Genomic DNA, 18,683 nt, shown 5'->3' on the forward strand with positions numbered 1-18,683 from the left:
GATGCTAAGTCTGTAGGTAACTCTAACTCATAGGCTACATTGCCAATATCGCCCACAATCTTATAAGGACCAACATAGAGAGGATTGAACTTTCTATTCTTATGAAATCTCTCCACCACTCTCGTAGAAAAAATCATTATGTAGAAAAAATCACTAATAGCCAATTCAAGTTCCCTACTTCTCACATCCGTAATGGATTTCTGATGACTCTGAGTTGTTTTCAACCTATATCTAATCATTTGAACCTTCTCTATAGCCTTATGAACTGAATCTGGTCTTATCAATGTAAATAACTTCATACCAACCAATTGGAGATCTACATCTTCTACGATAAAGTGCTTCAAATGGGGCCATCTAAATACTGGAGTAGTAGTTCTAAGCAAACTCAATAAAAGGCAAGTGAACATCCCAACTACCCTTTAAATTGATTAGACGCCATCTCTCAATATGTATTTAAAGAGATAAATAGTACTCTTCCTAACCATCTATCTATGCATGAAAAGTCATACTAGGATAAACTTAAGTACCAAGACCTTTCTGAAATATTTTCCAAAATAGAAATGTACATTGAGTACCACTTTCTGAAATAATAGTCAAAGGGACACCATTAAATTTAAACAACTACTTATCCTAGAGTCTAGCATAATCCTTGGCAAAATGTGAAGTGTAAACTAGCATGAAATGGGATGACATAGTCATTTGGTTGATGATAACCCAAATTGAATAATGTTGTCGGCGAGTACAAGGTGACCCTGTAATAAAGTCCATACGTACCACTTCCTACTTCTATGTAGAAATACTAATATCCTGAAGCATACCACCAAGTATCTAGTGCTCAAACGTTAAACTTTTGTTAAATTTAGATACTTAGCCACAAATTCTATGATATCATTCTCCATGTCATTCCACAAATAGATATCTCGTAAATCATAATAAATCTTAGTGGCTCCGTACTGAATTGAATATTGAGAACTATGGGATTTAGTTAGCCTCTTCTATTTCAAGTCATCTACGTCTATAAAACATAGTCTACCCCTCCGAAAAAGAACACCATATCCCCTTCGGGAGAAAACCTCAACCTTTTGACTATAGACCGCTTCTTTCAACCTATGAAAAATAGGATCACTATATTATTTTTTTCACATCAGCTATCAATGATGATTCTAAAGCATTTTCAATCAATATATTAACTCTTGCTTAATTATCCATCCAAACTCCCAATCTCCCAACCTCGTGAACTAACTATTTCTTCTCATCTTTATATAAGCAACACTACCCATAGACAACCAATTAAGAGCATCAACCAAAACTTTTTCTTTACAAAGATTGTACAAGATATCTCCTCTGACGAAGATTTAGATCATTCTAAGTGAATACATACTAAAGGTTCTTGGAATTTTTGAACACATCAACCTAAACCCCATAGAGATAATTTCTCCAAATCTTTACGGCAAAAACAACTGATACTATTTTTCGGTCATAAGTTGGGTAATACTTTAAATGTGGATTGAGCTATCTAGAGGCATATGATATAACCTTGACATGATATATCAACAAACAACCAAGTCCAACTTTAGAAGCATCACAGTAAACCATAATACCATTTGAACCTTTGGAAATGTCAAAATTAGGGTAGTGGTGAGTCAAGTCTTCTACTCTTAAAAACTCTTCTCACAAGAATCGAACCACGAAAAGTAGACTTTCTTCTCAATCAATCTAGTTATGGGATGAGAAATGAAGTAAAATCCTATGGTAAACCATCTGTAATAAGTGGCTAAACTCAAGAAACTCCTGATATTTGATGGAGAGAACGGTCTATGCTAGTTCCTATAACTTCATCAAAAATAATATAACCCAGGAATGCTACTAATTTCAACAAAAAATCACACTTGCTAAACTTAAAAAATAGTTGGGAATCTTTAAGAGTTAGTAAAGTAATCCTCAACTGGTCTACATGTTAATCCTCACTTGACGAATAAATGAGGATGTCATCTATAAAGACAATAACGAACATGTCCGAGTACTTCTTGAACACCCTATACATTAAGTCCATAAAAGATGTAGGAGTGTTTGTTAGTTCAAAAGATATAACAAAAGTGACCATACCGACTTTTAAAGGCTAACTTCCCAATGTCACAATGTCAAACTCTGAGCTAATGATAAGTGGATCTAAGGATTCACGTAGAAAAGTACTTGGCACCCTAAAGTTGGTCGAACAAATAATCAATCATAGGAATAAGATAAGTGTTCTTTATTGTGGCATTTTTCAACTAATGATGGTTGATGCATATTCTTAGAGAACCGTAGTTTTTTCACACCAAATAAACTAGAGCACCTTATGGATGGATACGAGGCCTGATAAAACCCTTTTTAGGGGATCTTTCAACTATTTCTTCAACCCCTTAAGCTTGGTTGGAATCATTCTATATGGTATAATTGAAATAGGTTGGATATTTAGAAGAAAATCGATTCTATCGTCAATTCCCACTTGGGAGGAACTCCAATTATATCTTCAGGAAGTACTTTTGGAAATTTATTTTCCGCAGAAACTATTTCAAGATTTGGAGTTTTGGACTTTGAGTCCTTAACCCACAAAAGATGATAGATTCACCCTTTTGAAATTACTCTTCTTGCCTTAGGAGAAGAGGGAAACCGACCGATAGGAACTAAGGTACTACCCTTCAAATCTATGACTAACTCATTTTGGAATTAGAATTGAACTACTCTATTTCTACAATAAGTTAAGGTGAATCAAGAATAAAGCCAATTCATACAAAGGATGACAACAAAATCTTAGTTTTATTTTTGGTAAACTATGATTGGGTAATTTCTATGTACCTATATGATATGAATAAATTACCGACTGATATAGAGACTGAGAAGGGTTCTAAGAGGATTTTGGGACTAACACCAAAGTCTACTATTATATTGTAAGCTACGAAGTAAAGTGTGACTCCAAGATCTAACAATGCATTCATATAAATACAAAAGACTTATAATGTACCATTAACCATATTACATGAACCTTATTGATCTCATTGAGTTTGAATAGCATAGTACCTATTCTGACGATGTCCGCCAGCTGTACTACACAAGACGAGGCACCATGTTGAGTCAGACAACCAGATAGAGTTGTTGAAAATTTAGAATGACTTTGTTGACGAGCATCTTATATTTTATGTGAATCCACTAGTTCCTCAATTTTTTACCAAGCTTGAAAACCTAAAACAACCATTGCTACAAGCCATACACTTTTCTTTGTGGTTCTTACGACATTTATTGTAAACCAGGTTAGTACGAAAACTATTCACTATACTCTGTGACTTAGAGCCTGGCGCACTATCTTGATTATCCTACCAAAACTTTAGAACTAGAGAACTAGTAGAAGATGGGGCAAAAGCTAAAGATTTCTAGAAAAACTGAGAGTGATTACCAACATCTTACCTCTAATGAGAGGAATTAAAACTACTTGTTTTAGCCCTGTTACTCTCCATTTTCTTCTCCTTGATTTTCTCTTCTTTAATTTGTTGAGCATAAACCATCAACCTGGAGTTGTCTATATCCTTAACCAACATAATAGTTCTACACTCTTTGACCATATCCTCATAAACTCTTGATAGAAACTTGCTTATTTAGGCCCTAGAGTCTATATCTATAGCTTGGCCATTTTTTGCCAATTGATTAAACTTCAGAAAATACTCCTAACCACTCTTGTTACCCTACTTTATATTTATGAATTCCTACATCTCCGAATCTCCTCTATCTATTGGGAAGAACCTTTCTAGAAATTTAGCAACAAACTCATCCTACTCTACTGGTCCTGCAACTTTATAACTATTAGATTTCCATTGCTTGTACCAGGTGTGTCACTCCTTCGAACTGATAAGTATCCAGTCTGCACTTTTAGTTTGAGAGATACCCATGATATCATTAACTTTTTGAATGCTATCCAAGAACTTATGTAGACCTTCTTCAGACATAGATCAAAAGAATACCTTGGATTTGTCCAAGTAATCTCTCAAACTCTGGCTGATACTATATTCACTGTTGGCTGTTGCAACAAATTTTTTGGTTATTTTCGATCATCATGGACTAGGCTAACGCTATGAAAGAATCCCTAATTATAAATATTATATTTGTTTAATGAAAGCATTTGCTGGGGCTTGTGTTGGTACTTGATAATTCCCAATATAGTTATAATTCTTGTTCCTCCTTTTGTTAGCTCTCTTGGGAGGTATATTCTATAAATGTTTAGAGAATAATTTAGAAAAAGATTTTAATAGAATTTGCATGATATAGACATGAATTAAGTTGAATTTTTTTTAAAATATTTCATAGCCTCTCAGTAATAAGTGCGGAACGCTTCTCACCATGAATAAACTCTACTTGACGTAACTTTTGGACACCCTAGAACACTTGAAATCCAAAGCTCAGATACCATGATTTTTGCAACTCGAGACTATCCACTAGATGTAACATGGAGTGTAGAGTCATAAGTGAACCCTAACTAACCCATGGCATGTCATGAAACTAATAATACTGAATAAATGATTAAAACACTGTGCCAAAGTTGATGTAAATAATGAAATAATAATCAAATCCAACAATAATATCTGACCGTAAAGCCAATTTGAACATCTAACTATATGTCTGAAAGACTCTACCAAGATGAATTGTTGGGACAAGCCCCAGCTAACTCTAATTGTTTAAAATTGAAATAAAATAAAATGAAAAATAGAAACTAGTCCTCAAATGATGAGGACACTAAAGTACTGTTATTGGTGTAGTAGGAGATCATACTAAGTGTGATTCAAATGGAGAGAGTTAAAACCTATATTATAAGACAATATTGTACAAAAGAAAATATGTGATTTGTACTTTAAATGTACTGAGTATGTGAGATAAGAAATAACTAATATAGGCTAAACATGATGCATACGACATGTTAAACTGCTGCAAAACCAAGTAATAAGAGTTGTATGATACACTAGATATTCCAAAACAAGGTCATGTAAGTACTTAAATTGAACTACGGGCTATGTACTGTGAGAGCTAATAATAACAGACATACCTCAATCTAAGCTAACTAAGGTCCATCATGTAACCCCATCTTAATGGATGTTTAGTACCTTGCCAAGGGTACGAACATTGATGATGTGTATCCACTAAACTTATGTCTTAAAGGACTAAGGTGTCAGTATGATGTGACTGATGACCTTTTAGAACCTATGGGGGCACCATAGTTCTTGAACATAGGTACTTCTAGTAAATAACTAGCCTAACTTATGGGTAATCCTTCATCACTGCATCCACTCGATGCTAAGTAACACTCCCAACTGAATGAAACTATAACTGCAATTCTCAATTATATCAATAATTAGGAGATTGTAAATAAATTCATTATCTGAAAGCACTCAGAAACATGTTGTCTAGAGGATTTAATAGTCAAAAGTATATGCCTGAAATACTAGGATATCAGGTATTCATAGCCCACCATCTCTAAAGAATTCAACTATTAGTCCAATTTCATAAAATGACTGAATTTATGGCATTTAATAACTCAAGTCAAACAATCATGGAGTTCACAATATAATTAGGTTTTATGATTATAACATGTATTGGTACTAAAATTCATGTTGAAATATGGGTTTATAACTCAATGGCATTAAGGAATTGGAATATCAAGAAATTCACAATATTCATGAACTCTAGGCTCTGGAGACATAATTAAATTGAGGAATTGAGTTAGCTGTGGGACTCAATGGGTTAAACGAGACCCATAGATGAATCTCACATACCTAGAGATGAAAACCCTAAAAAAATCTATGAAATTTGGTATTGGAGATGAAGAACCCTAATTCTACATTAGGGAAAGAAAATCACCTTTTTCTCTATATTAAAGCTAAGTGTTGACTATATTTTAAGTAATAAGGGCTTAGGGTTATATTGAACTCTTATATTAATCACTGAAATAGATTAAACAACATAATTTTGGTGTTAGAATAGTTTAATAAGACTGATGTACCCTTATAAATTTTCAATTGAGAAATAGTTGGGAGGGACGTACGATACCTTTCTATGATCGTATGAACCACCTAAAACCGTGGGTGATGTTTGTGGTTGGGGGCTGGATATGATCTCTCTGAAATCCATCAGATGAGCCTTCATACAATTGTGAGACCCACCTATGATCAGACCTTAGTTCATGGGTTGTAGGTTCCCACCATATCAATTTTAGAAGTCAAGATTGTACCAAAGATCGTGGTTTCTAACCATGGTCGTAGTTCCCTCTCATGGTTGGCAGGTATACTTTTCAACTTTAATACATTTTGGGTTATTTCGATTAGACTAGAGCATTGTACGATCATACAATCTCACTGTGATCATAGCTACGCTCGTAGGTTCTCACTGCTGGATAACAATAACTCTTTACTCCGATATTAGAATAAGCAAAAACTAGATGCATTGGAAAAAAATTCAAATATTTATCATTTGGTGGGTCTTGATCGTAAGATACTTCAGAAAATGGGAGTTATGCTTGTTAAAGTTGAGTATAGTAAGATTCTTCTTAAGGAATCAATCGGTAAGGAAGGTTTTGAGTCTGTGAGTTACTTGTGTCTTTAATACATGTATAAATCACTTCTCATACCACCAAAACATGATGTTTTCTTTTATTTGAATTTGATGCATGGTTCTCATTTATCTTGAATTTTTAGGGTGTTATAGTTAATGCACCAAAATATACTAAAAATATCAAGAAGGGGATGCAACTCTAAAACCAAAAAAAGTGCACAATGCCCAAAACATAAAGAAAATATTCCATAATAGCAGAATAAAATGACCAGCCCTGAAATTTCAATCACTTGCTAGAATAACAATTGTGGTTTTGTAGGAGCCGCTGGAATATGTGTTGCACTCAATAAAAGTAAGAGTTGTTGTAGTATCAACACAAAAGAACAATGGTGTCCTATTAGGGCCATTTGGCCAACCTAAGATGAGAATACGAGCATATAATCAAAACATAGTACAACAATATAATCTATGCACATTCTAACCTACACCTAACATAACAAGTATCAATTAAGTAGATAAGGATTAGAACCAACAACTCAAGTCATTTATCACCAAGTCAAAAATATTCAAGACTTGTTAAGCAATAATCAAAATAAATGTGTTTCCTGGATCACACAATGCACCATAAAACTAACCTAAACCTCTTGCATACACCTATGGGTATCATAACCTCCCTATAGCCATGACCTGCAGGGGACAAATTCTGTCCATGTAAAAAAATCTCAGACACAAGTGTCTTCCAACCTTGTTCCCCCAATAATCCAAGAGAATGTTCCAAATATTGAAACATTACTCATTTAACCATAAGGCCGGTCAAAATCATACAAAAATAAAAAATCATTACATTGACCACATAAAACAACAGGCACTAACAAGACATACTAAGAAGTAGCTAACATGCATATATAGCACAAACGGGATTAACCTACAATACCATCACCTACCGCAAATTAAGCTTCCACAACTCCACTAAGTCGGAGCCTTGCCCTTTCATGCTCTTTTTGCTTGATCTCAGTCTAAAAAATGTATATAAATATATAAATAATGAAATGACCTACCACACTGGAAATTGTAACTTACACCCAACCCCTAAGTCCAAGTTCATGACATTTTTCTCCCTGTTCTAGGGATTTATATACCCTATTAAACCTAAAAGTATCAATTTAATGATTGCTTTAGTGGATTAATCTCTTGTACGGGTAAAATAATAATAATTAAGAGAAACCCATTGATTTTATACTCAACTCACCCCCTAGCACCAAAAAATAAGAAAATTCAGCCTCCAACCCTCCCCAAACTATGCAAACTAGCAATTCTAAGGCTAGATTATTGATTTACTAGTCAACGAGATAAATTTCCTACTTTAACGATGAAATAAGAAGAAAAATTGATGGTCTCCGCCCGCAAATTGGTACTACTGAAGTCCCAAATGTTTCCTGAAAAGTATATCATTTTGGGCATTTTTCTTAAAATAAAACAACAATTTATGCCGCTATAGAAGCATTGTTGTAGCAACATTATCGCTATTCCATCCTTTGACCGTGTTGACTGTCAGCACAATGGAAATTTTACATCTTTTGAGCCTGCCGCTAATATTCAATTGTCTACAAAAATTCCCTTCTTTAAATCACATCTTAAATCCAAAACATCCCAAACAATATCCTTTACGCTAAAACCAATTCTGGGAGTTTTGCTCATCCAAATTTGATTCTGTATAATCCTATGTGTTCCTTATCGTCGTAGCTAACTAGAAATCAAATTAAATAGCAACATACTTACCCTGATTATTTTCAAGTAGCCCTAGACAGTAAGTACCTCACTTCAATTTTGTTCGAAACTACCCTAGACTGAATTTTATAACTATGAATCCGAAAAAAAATTAAACATAAAATTTTATAAGGAAGGCTTATACGTAACCATGGTTGTTACAATGTACTAGATACTGTAATTCTTATTTCTACTTGACTAAATAAATGATATTTGTTTTTGTATTAGAAAAAAATTGTAAATTTTATTTCTATTTAACTAATAAATGATAAATTTTATATTAATTTGAAGTTAGGGATGTTAATTTGAGGTGATAATAACTATGCTAGTTTCAATCTTGATGTACATCGTGGAATCAATTTTATTACTAATGAAAATTAAAAATATTTAGTTATTTGATCATCTAATAAACTACTATTTTAGTCTTTGTAATGTTTCTCACAAGGCCTGTTTTTTTATGACAAAAATTACTCTTTAAAGTCTAAAGAAAATTACGCCAACTAAACTTCTGCTACTTTTAAAACATTTTTTTCTCCTTAATTAATCATAAAAATTATTGGATGTATTTTCACCTAATGATCCAACTCTTTAGTACGATAGAACATTTTGCATAAGCTTTTGAAGTACTGCGAATTGGTTTTAATTTTCTTTCGTGGAATAATAACTCGATTGAGGGAGATTAATGTTATCTGATATTCATTACATAAGAATAAGAAATTCAGCTAGTATACTTATAGAATTTTATAAATATGGTCTCTTTTTGTGAATTATTGAGAATATTTATGTTTAAATGTCCCTTAGTATTCTAAAACATAATTGTCAAAGTGACGTTAATATTTCTAGTGTCTTATATTAGATATATGAAAAAAAAAATAATGTAGGTGTAAAAGAACTAAATATTGACACACTTGTACTTTATAGCAATTTTACCATTAACTTAAATTGTTTGTTTCATAAAGAAAACTGTTACTACTCCCATAGTTCATTTGATGTGACGTTTTCTTACGCATTTTTGAAAGAAAAAAAAAGATGCATTTCGGTATTTAAAAATAATTTAACTCTCGATTTCTCATTTATTTCTTTTATAGCAACAAAACTTTAACAAATATTCTTAATTGCAGAAAGATGTTGGAACTATTAAAGTACCCCAAGAACATGTCGTGAGGAAGTCAAGGCTAGTTACCACCATAGTCAAAGGCACGACTTTTGTTAACTTCATGATTGTACCTTTTAAAGATGAAGACATCATTTATACCATAAAAGCAAAAGAGGTTAGTACATATGATTACAACAATTGTTGCTACGTTAAAGTTCCTAATCTAGTTAAAGTTACTATAGTAGTGTCATTGGTCGAAATATAGTATATTTTATAAAGAACATATTATATAACATTACATGAAAATTAGTTGAACAACAAAACTTTGCTATTATAGTGAAAGGTGGTTGTAAAGGATACTTATTACGTGGAGAGGCCTAACCACTTTATTTTTCATTATGGACTGAAATAATAGAATGTAGATGAGCCAAGTGATCCCTATGGACTTAATCTTGAGTACTATGAAAAGCTACATGGATGGAAAGCTCAAAGGAGACAACGCCAAAGTGGAAAATGTGAGATGGTAAATATAAGTTCTTCTATGCTTTATTTCTTTTATCTAATGTCGAGTCTTACTACTTTCCTGAAGTACATTCATATTTACTTATTTATTTATTTAAGTATGTCTATATGTATGTATCAATATTTCCTATTCATTGGAAGGTTTTAGAAGTATCCTTTGACAAGTATGATTTTTCTTCATTATGTCAGACATGGAAACTAGGATTCACCGATAGCCATTTCCGAGTAAATGCTAATTTAGTTTCACTTTGTTACTCTTTTCTTTTTCCTTCATACAAAAAATGGTAGGGTATGGTTTGGTTTGTTTTCTATGCATTAGAAATCACCAAAAATATTTCATGTGATTTTAATTATTTTTTAAAGTTACTATTATTGGGTTTTAAGAGGTGTGACTGAAAAATGAATGTGATTTTTTGGAAAGACACCAAGAGAAAGGATGTAGTTTGAATAGGCACCATTTCGGTTTTGATGTGTATGACCTTTCCAATGGGTTACGACTTTTTTGAAAAGTTACACCTTTTTAAAAGTGTCGTACCTTTTTCGAAGAGTTACTCCTTTATGAAGGGGTGCACCTTTCTAAATCATTGCTTCTCATCATGAAGCAACACCTTGATGGCTATAAATGCTTGACTTTTTTCAGGTATAAACATAAAATTTCTCAGAAAGAAATATTCATCTTTCTTGAAAAAACTATAGTGTGATTTGCTACCGTTGAGTGTGTTCGTAGTTTTATATAATTTGAGGCACCATATTCTTTCGAAGTGATTCATTTCATCCTTGGAGGATATATTCTAAAACAAAGGATACTTTAGGTGAATAATTTTCTTAAGGACACACAATGAATTTGGTGGACTTGAATCTTTCTCTTTTATCTCTTTTTTCATAAAGTTGGTTTTACTATTTGTCCAAAAAATAGTTTGAACTTCATATTGATAGTTCTTCGATTGTTTGAACTTTTGTTTGAAGTTCTTGAAACTTCATTTTTATAGTTCATAAGTTGGTTGAACTTGTGCTGATGTTCTTAATATTTTCCTTTTTCTATTTTGTAAGAAAATAAGTTTGAACTTCATTTTTGGTTGTTCATAAGTTTGGTTGAACTTATTATTAAAAATTGAAAATTGTAAATATAGAATTTAAACTTCACTTAATTGTTCATATGTTAATTTGAACATGTGTTTGAAGTCATTATTAATAAACTCGAAAAAAAAACAACTATCTTAAGGATATTATTAAAAATATATATATATCAATATTTTTTTGTGCTTGTTTGGTAAAAATAAAAAAACTATTATTTATAAATCAAGTACTTGGTTAATATCTATTGGGTCTTATTTTGTGGAGACTATAATATTTATTTCTATTCCCTCGGTTAGTAGAATATAAAAACTTCTCCGAGAAATCAATGTGGGAATTCGGTTTGAAGAATATAAAAAGTTCAACAATTTAATAAACTCTATGTATTGGTTTCTAGAGTTTAAAACTTGTGGATTTTCACTCTGTTTGAATTTAATTTGGATTTGATGAAATAAAAACTTCATCAAATTTCAAAAAGTTTGTTTGGTCGATGATTTGAGGATATAAAAACTTCATCATTTACTAGAAACAAGTTTGTTAAAGATTAAAGTCTTTATTATTAGTGTTCTTAAACACTAAAGTGTATGTCAAATATTGACAGGAAAAGGACGAATGAAACTGAACAACAAATTAATTAGGTTGTGAATGATGTTTTCCCAACGATAAAAGCTATTGCATCATTAGGTTGTGATGATACTTCTCTAGCAATGAAAATGATAGAGAAACCGAAAAAATATTTTGGTGTGTTCACAGAATGACAACAAATGAGGTTATTTTAGCAGACCAAACTTAAAATGCAAATGCTCACAAGTATAGATCCTCATATTCTAGAAAAATTAAAGATTTCAAACCAATTGTGTGGTCTGAAAGATTTTGTGAGTCACCCTATGATAAAAAAGGCTAATGAGTTGAGTAAGAAATCATTAACGATGGTTTCAAATCCAGTTAAGGATAATTATCGAAAAAATAAAAAATTGAAGAAGTCTTTGGAAAGAGAAAGAGCAAAACAAGAAAATGTTCAAATACAAGTGTTACAATTATAGTAATGTTGGTCGCAAAGCTCTAAAATAGTCATGTTTTGATTAACAAAAAAAATAAAATTAGATAAATATGTTGGCAACAACTATAAAGATTGAAAATTGTGTGCTATGATCACTGAAAATAATCTAGTTGAATATCCAAATGAAAGGTGGAATTATTTAGGAGCTACTAGACATGATTGTGCAGTTAAAGAAACTTTTGCTACTGATGATGCCACTAATTCCAAAGAAGTGATATTTATGGGAAATAATGCAACTACCAAGATTGAAAAAAGTGGGAAAATATTCTTAAAAGTGACTTCTAAAAAGGTGTTGACTCTCGACAATGTTCTGCTTTTGCTACTATTAGGAAAAATTTAGTGTCGACAACATTTATCATTAAAATCGATTTGAAGTGTGTGTTTGTTTCGATGAAAGTTGAAATAAGTAAGAATGGAACATATGTAGGAAAGTGCTACCTCATTGAGGATTTTTTTAAACTTGATGTAATGGTTGTTTAAATAATATAAGTCGAGGTTTCTTCTTACTTGTTAGAGACGAATAATTTCTAACATAGTTGTTTAGGACATGTCAATTACAAAACCTTATGAAAATTAATTAGTTTTGAAGTTTTTCCCAACTTTAAGTGCAATAAATAAAAGTGTCAAATATATGTCGAATCTAAGTATGTGAAACATCCGTATAAGTCTGTCTAAAGGAATTCCAATACCTTATACTTTATCCATATAGACATTTTTAATATGAAGTCAATGCCATCTCATGGTGGAAAAAAGTATTTTATAACTTTTATTGACAATTGTAGTAGATACTATTATGTTTATTTGCTAAATGGAAAGGATGAAGCAATAGATGTGTCTAGGCAACATAAAACAGAAGTTGAAAATCAGTACGATAAAAAGACATGCATTACCTACTCTATAATGGAATATAAATTTATCATGTTAGATAAGGTTGGTGACGAAGCTGAATGTCCTCAAAATTTCTTAGAAGATATTCATTATTGGTCCAAACCTTTAGAACCAATATGTATACATTGTGTTAATCAAGTGGCGATAGGTAGGGCAAGGGGTATGATCTACAATGATAAATCTCGTCATATAAGATAGAGACATAATACCATTAGAGAACTAATATCTATTGGAATTATCACAGTTGACTATGTAGAGTCAATGGATAATGTTTTGGATTCATTTACAAAAGACCTGTGTTGAGAGGGAGTTGAGAGATCATCGAAGAGAACGATTTTAAGGCCTAGCACAAGTTAGCATAATGGTAACTCTACCTAGTAGACGAGAGATTCCAAGATCTAGATTCAAGGAGATCAAATAAAGTTTTGACTCACGATTCATCATTGTCAATATTCTTAACCCATTAATATGATGAGATAGTGTTCATAGAACAAGGATAAGACTTATGATTTGAAGATTTTAATGGTTTCTAAGTTTTGTAGGTCTTAACAAACAGTTTTATCTATAGGATTAAATGTTTAGGAATCACCTATGTAAGGGTGAAGTGAAAGTTGCTCCAAGGAGAATGTTAGTAAAAGGCCCATTCTCTAAGCTCTAATGAGACCATGAAGTTTTCATGGTAAAAGATTAGTTGTGTGACTTGTGTTGTCTAGGTGTACATTAAAGCTCAATGGTTCAAAGAAATCACATCTACCGATTGATCAGACGCATCCGTATGCAAGTTCACTATGGAAAGTTCAAAGAAAAACTTACTTATCTAGATGCAACTTGTCTTTTCTTGTAAATTACATACTTGTCAATAAATTTTGTATAAAATAGTCATTCCCCATTCATGTGGGGGGTTGTTGAGTTTTGAAGAGGTGTGAATTGAAAATGAATGACTGTTTTTTTCGAAAATACACCAAGAGAAAGGATCCAATTTGAATAGGCATCTTTTCGATTCGGATGGTTATGACCTTTCGAATTGGTTGTGACTTTTTTGAAAAGTTTCATCTTTTTCAATGAATTGCACCTTTTTTGAAGAGTTGCACCTTTATTAAGGGATGCATAGTTCTCAACCATTGCTCTCTTTGTGAATCAAAACCTTGATGGCTATAAATACCAATATTTTTCCTCAGGTATAGACATGAAATTTTGAAAGAAATAAATAGTCCTCTTTCTTCAAACAAAAATCTAGTGTGATTTGCTACCAATGAGTGCATTTGTAGTTCGACAAAATTTGAGGTACCACTATTCTGTCAAAGTGATTAATTTAATATTGAAAGGATATATTCCTTACCCTCGGGTAGTTGAGGGGAATAATTTTCTTAAGGACGCACCATGAATTCGGTGGACTTGAATCTTTCTATTTCATATCTTTTTCTTAAAGTTGGTTTTACCATTTTTCAAGAAAATAGTTTGAACTTCATGTTGATAGTTCTTCAACTATTTGAACTTGTGTTTGAATTTTTTGGAACTTCATTTTGATAGTTCATATGTTGGTTGAACTTTGGTTGAAATTCTTAATATTTGATTTTTCTATTTTTCAAAAAAATAGGTTAGAATTTTATTTTTGGATGTTGATAAGTTGAGTTGAACTTATTATTAAAAGTTCAATATTGGAAATATAGAATTTAAACTTTATTTGATTGTTCATATGTTACATGTGTTTGAAGTTATTGTTGAAAATTACAGATTTTACTGAACCCGAAAAAATAACTACTATACAGAATTTAAGAATATTATTCTTGTATTGCAGTTTTACTTTCATAAGAGCAAAAGTAGTATGTGTCGATCTATTGCTGAAGTGAGAAGACATATTTTCCAAGGTGACAAACTGAAGGTAGAAATAGAACGAATGACAAAAACAGTAAAAAGAACTGTGGTAAGTTGTTACATTGCATGTATTTCATCATATTAGGGATCCACGACATTTACATTATTCATACAAAATTTTCCTTTTTAAATTTGTAGGTTGAGGCTGTAGAAAAGAGATCCAAGAAAAGAAAAGGAGAATCGTCATTGTTGGAAAAGAAATCTGCTGAAAAGAAACACAAAGGCAATGGACACGACAATTACGACAACATCGAGGTTGAAAATTTTCTCTAAGATGCATGGAACAACCTTATGAACATGGATGAAACACAAAGACAAGGTAATTTGTGTTAATTCTACTATTAGATTATAAGAGATATACAAAAGTAGGGATTTGCGACACACAACTTTTGTTTCTAAAATAACATTCATCGGTGATCCTATTTAATGAAAGGACACTAGTTTAGAATCACGTGCGCTATTTTTCTTTCACATGGTCATTACATTTACAATTACAATATCCGCTATTCTCATATTAAAATTCATAGAAATGAAATTGGAGTAGTTGATTTTTTTTCATTTGTAGTGATTATAATATGTTGGAACTATTATATCATTGATTTTGAAGTCTTGTGTGCTCTATATCACTCCTATTATTAACATTGGATTATGAGAATTAGAAAGTGATCACATGCTTTTTTATTTGCAGGGACGATGTTCTTAAATAATGGGGCTGAGTATAAGCTTGAAAGCAAAGAAATGTAAGGGTGTTTTTAAATATTGTTCTTAAACGTTGCTCTTAAACACTGCATGAAGGTTTTTTGTTTTTGAACGTATGCATATTATTATGACGATAACTGAAGGACTCTGCATGTTGACTTTCTAGTATTGGAAGTACATATCATATCCAATTTGGGGATACTTTTGTAGTTCATTAGACACTATCAATGTTTTTTATGGCTATATAATTTTAGCGAATTTTAATTAATAATTTTTGTAGTTACTTTCGTTATTGTTAAATGTTTTCTTGGGTAACAATTACCAACTTTAATTTTGCCACCAATTTTGTACCAGTTTTTTTGTAGCTATTTTATCACTATTTTTTTGTAGCGGGAATACTTGCAACAGATAGTTTTTTTTATTTTGAGGCGGGAAAAGTCGTGACTAATAACAATGTACAGTAGCGAGATAAAAATTGATGCTAATAATTATATACTTTTGTAGCGGTAGGAGTAGCTACAAGTTCGCAGTGTCCCGCCTCCCCCCGAATGATCGGTGCGGCGGTTAGGCATCCTTAGACGAAAGAGTGGTCTTTCAGGATTGGTCGTTGTGTGTCACCACTTCCCACCTATCCTACACATTCGATTAAGGTTGTCACTGCGAAGCTATAGTTAAGGTGCACGTGGTCTTACCGTCCAGCCGTTGGTACTACGCATCTTCACGGAGAATTCAATTTCACCGGGTCCATGTCGGAGACAGTTATTTTCTCATCTGTTCAAGCCTTAGTAGACAATGTTATTTAGTACATGTGTTGACAAGCGATAATAGGTATCACATGAAATTCGTCAAGTTTGTGCAAATTGGCTCGAACTGTTCAATGGAATGAATATAATTAAATCATTGAGTGAATATTTATTGAAATTCTATTCAACAACAACATACCAAGTGAGATTCGGCAAGTGGGTTTGCAGAGGGTAGAGTGTACATTGATCTTACCCCTATCTCATTGATGTAGAAAGGTTGTTTTCGGAGAAACTTCAGTTCGAGTAGAACAAATTAAAGAATATTGAACATTGAATCAGTGACAGAACATGAAAATGTACTGTGAAGAAGAAATACAAATGAGGTAGAATCGAGAAGATCTGCAAAAATAGTTCTCTTCTCATCTTCTAAGTCAAACTGGACAAAGATTATTCAATATTTGCATTTATAAAAAATAGAAGATACCTCGTGGGACAAATAAAATTGTTTGCAAGTCAACTTGAACACCATGATTATAAAGAAAAATCGAGATAAGTTTAATGCACGTACAATAAATAAAGCCTAAATTAGAATATCCATCAAAGACTTATTTAAATTATGGAAAGATATCTACTTTTAACTAGTACAGAAAATCCACTCAGAACTTATTCAATATACTAGCACTGGATTCAGAATAAGTTCCTACATTTCTGCAGATTCAAAAAATAGAAGTTGCAGGCTATTACAAAAATATCATGCAGAAACAAAAACATAGCAACCAAATAGAAGGTGGCAATCCAACATAAATTTAACAGTAAGAAAAGTCGCAGCAATTTGAAATGACCGCCATAGGCAGCCAGGACACACAAGATTATTGGTTTTTCTTTAACAGCCACCATTAGGTTCTGCCAGTCTTGATTGGCATCCCATCTGCTCAAGCAACTTAGCAAGGCGTAGGTGTTTGTAAGCCCATTGCTCGGCCAATTTCTGCTCCTCTGTTTCTGCAACCCTCCTCAAGCCTGCTAGTTGCCCCTTGTATTCTGCTTCAATACTGTCTAAAGTTGCCCTCTTCTCCTCCCTCAAAGCATTCATTTTTGCTTCAATTTCCTACATCTTCTCCCTAACTTTGCAAGTTCCATATAACAATATGCAAGTTCAGTAATAAATTGATGTTCTCCACAAGAAGGGGCAACCTCATGATGTGTAGAACTGGTCAAGATAAGGGGCGCATTTTCAGGTCCTCTGTCTGTAGCCATGGAATGCCAGGCCTAGGAGTAGGTAGCACTGTCGATGGAGAGTGATTTAAAGCCAGATGGATATGACGATCGGACATGCAGTTGAAGGAGCAGTAGAATTAGAAAGCCATGGAGGAAGAAGAGTCTGTGCCTTAAGAGTTGGTGCATCGGCGTGGAGGAAACCACCATAAGATGTAGCAATAAGTAATCAAGGAACACTCCGCTCTTTCACAATATTCTCTGAAAAGGTCTCGAGAATATGGTTGTATTTTCCCTCGTCCACTGGATCAACAAACTTACTGTTTTCCTTCTGCTCTATCTGTTGCTTCTAATTGAATACTTCCCACCACTTTCCTAGTCTTTTAGCAGTTCGACCTGGTACTTCAGCTGCTATTTTCTACCATTTGTTACCATATTTGGTCTGTAGTTGGATAAAGAGACCCTTCTCCTCTTCAGTTTTTCCACCTTTCCAAACAAGACTTAGCGTCCCTGTTGAGGGGTGTGTTCACACACTGTGATACAATGTGCCATTTTTTTTTGTCCATACTGTCTAACATATGCCCGCAACAAAGCATCTTCTTCAGTTCGCCTCCGCTGCCTCTCCCTCATTTCAAGGTGAAAACACCAGTTTCCCTGGACCCAAACTCCTCATAATTAACCTGAATGAATATTTAGCACCATTTTACTTTCAATACAAAACCAAAGAATCAGAGCCATATATCTTAAGCATGCTTTTGGTCACGAGCAAAGTTCATTTCATGCGAGTCCTTATTTAACATAAAAAATTTAGAAGTGTCTTAGTTTGACTGCGCACGAAGTTAAGAAAATAAAAAAGGACTATTGGATCTTTAGGTGTTAAAAACAGATGTTTGGTACTTTAAATCTTCTAGTCTTAAACTTGCCAAGTAGAATTTGAGAATTGAAATACTAATGTTGAAAATAAGAACTTTCCTAGATTAGTTAACTCATGTTCATTTAGCTCAATTATACTTACCTTTAAAGAATGACTGAAGTTGATATTCAGTGACATAAATCTACAGTATGGCAAGATCGAGAATAAAACTTGCAAAGAGTGAAGAAACTCAATAAAGATGGGAGCAGTAGAAATTGTAGTGATATCAAATAGTAAGATACAAACAATTATTAGTGAAGT

General features: G+C 32.7%; 1 pseudogene; it reads right to left on the bottom strand.

The window, feature by feature from the left end:
• Nucleotides 1-17,180: 17,180 nt before the first annotated feature.
• On the bottom strand, nucleotides 17,181-18,139 carry LOC107841601 (annotated as a pseudogene).
• Nucleotides 18,140-18,683: the final 544 nt, after the last annotated feature.

This window comes from Capsicum annuum, chromosome 9, assembly GCF_002878395.1.
Source record: "Capsicum annuum cultivar UCD-10X-F1 chromosome 9, UCD10Xv1.1, whole genome shotgun sequence".
In the NCBI taxonomy this organism is placed as follows: Eukaryota; Viridiplantae; Streptophyta; class Magnoliopsida; order Solanales; family Solanaceae; genus Capsicum; species Capsicum annuum.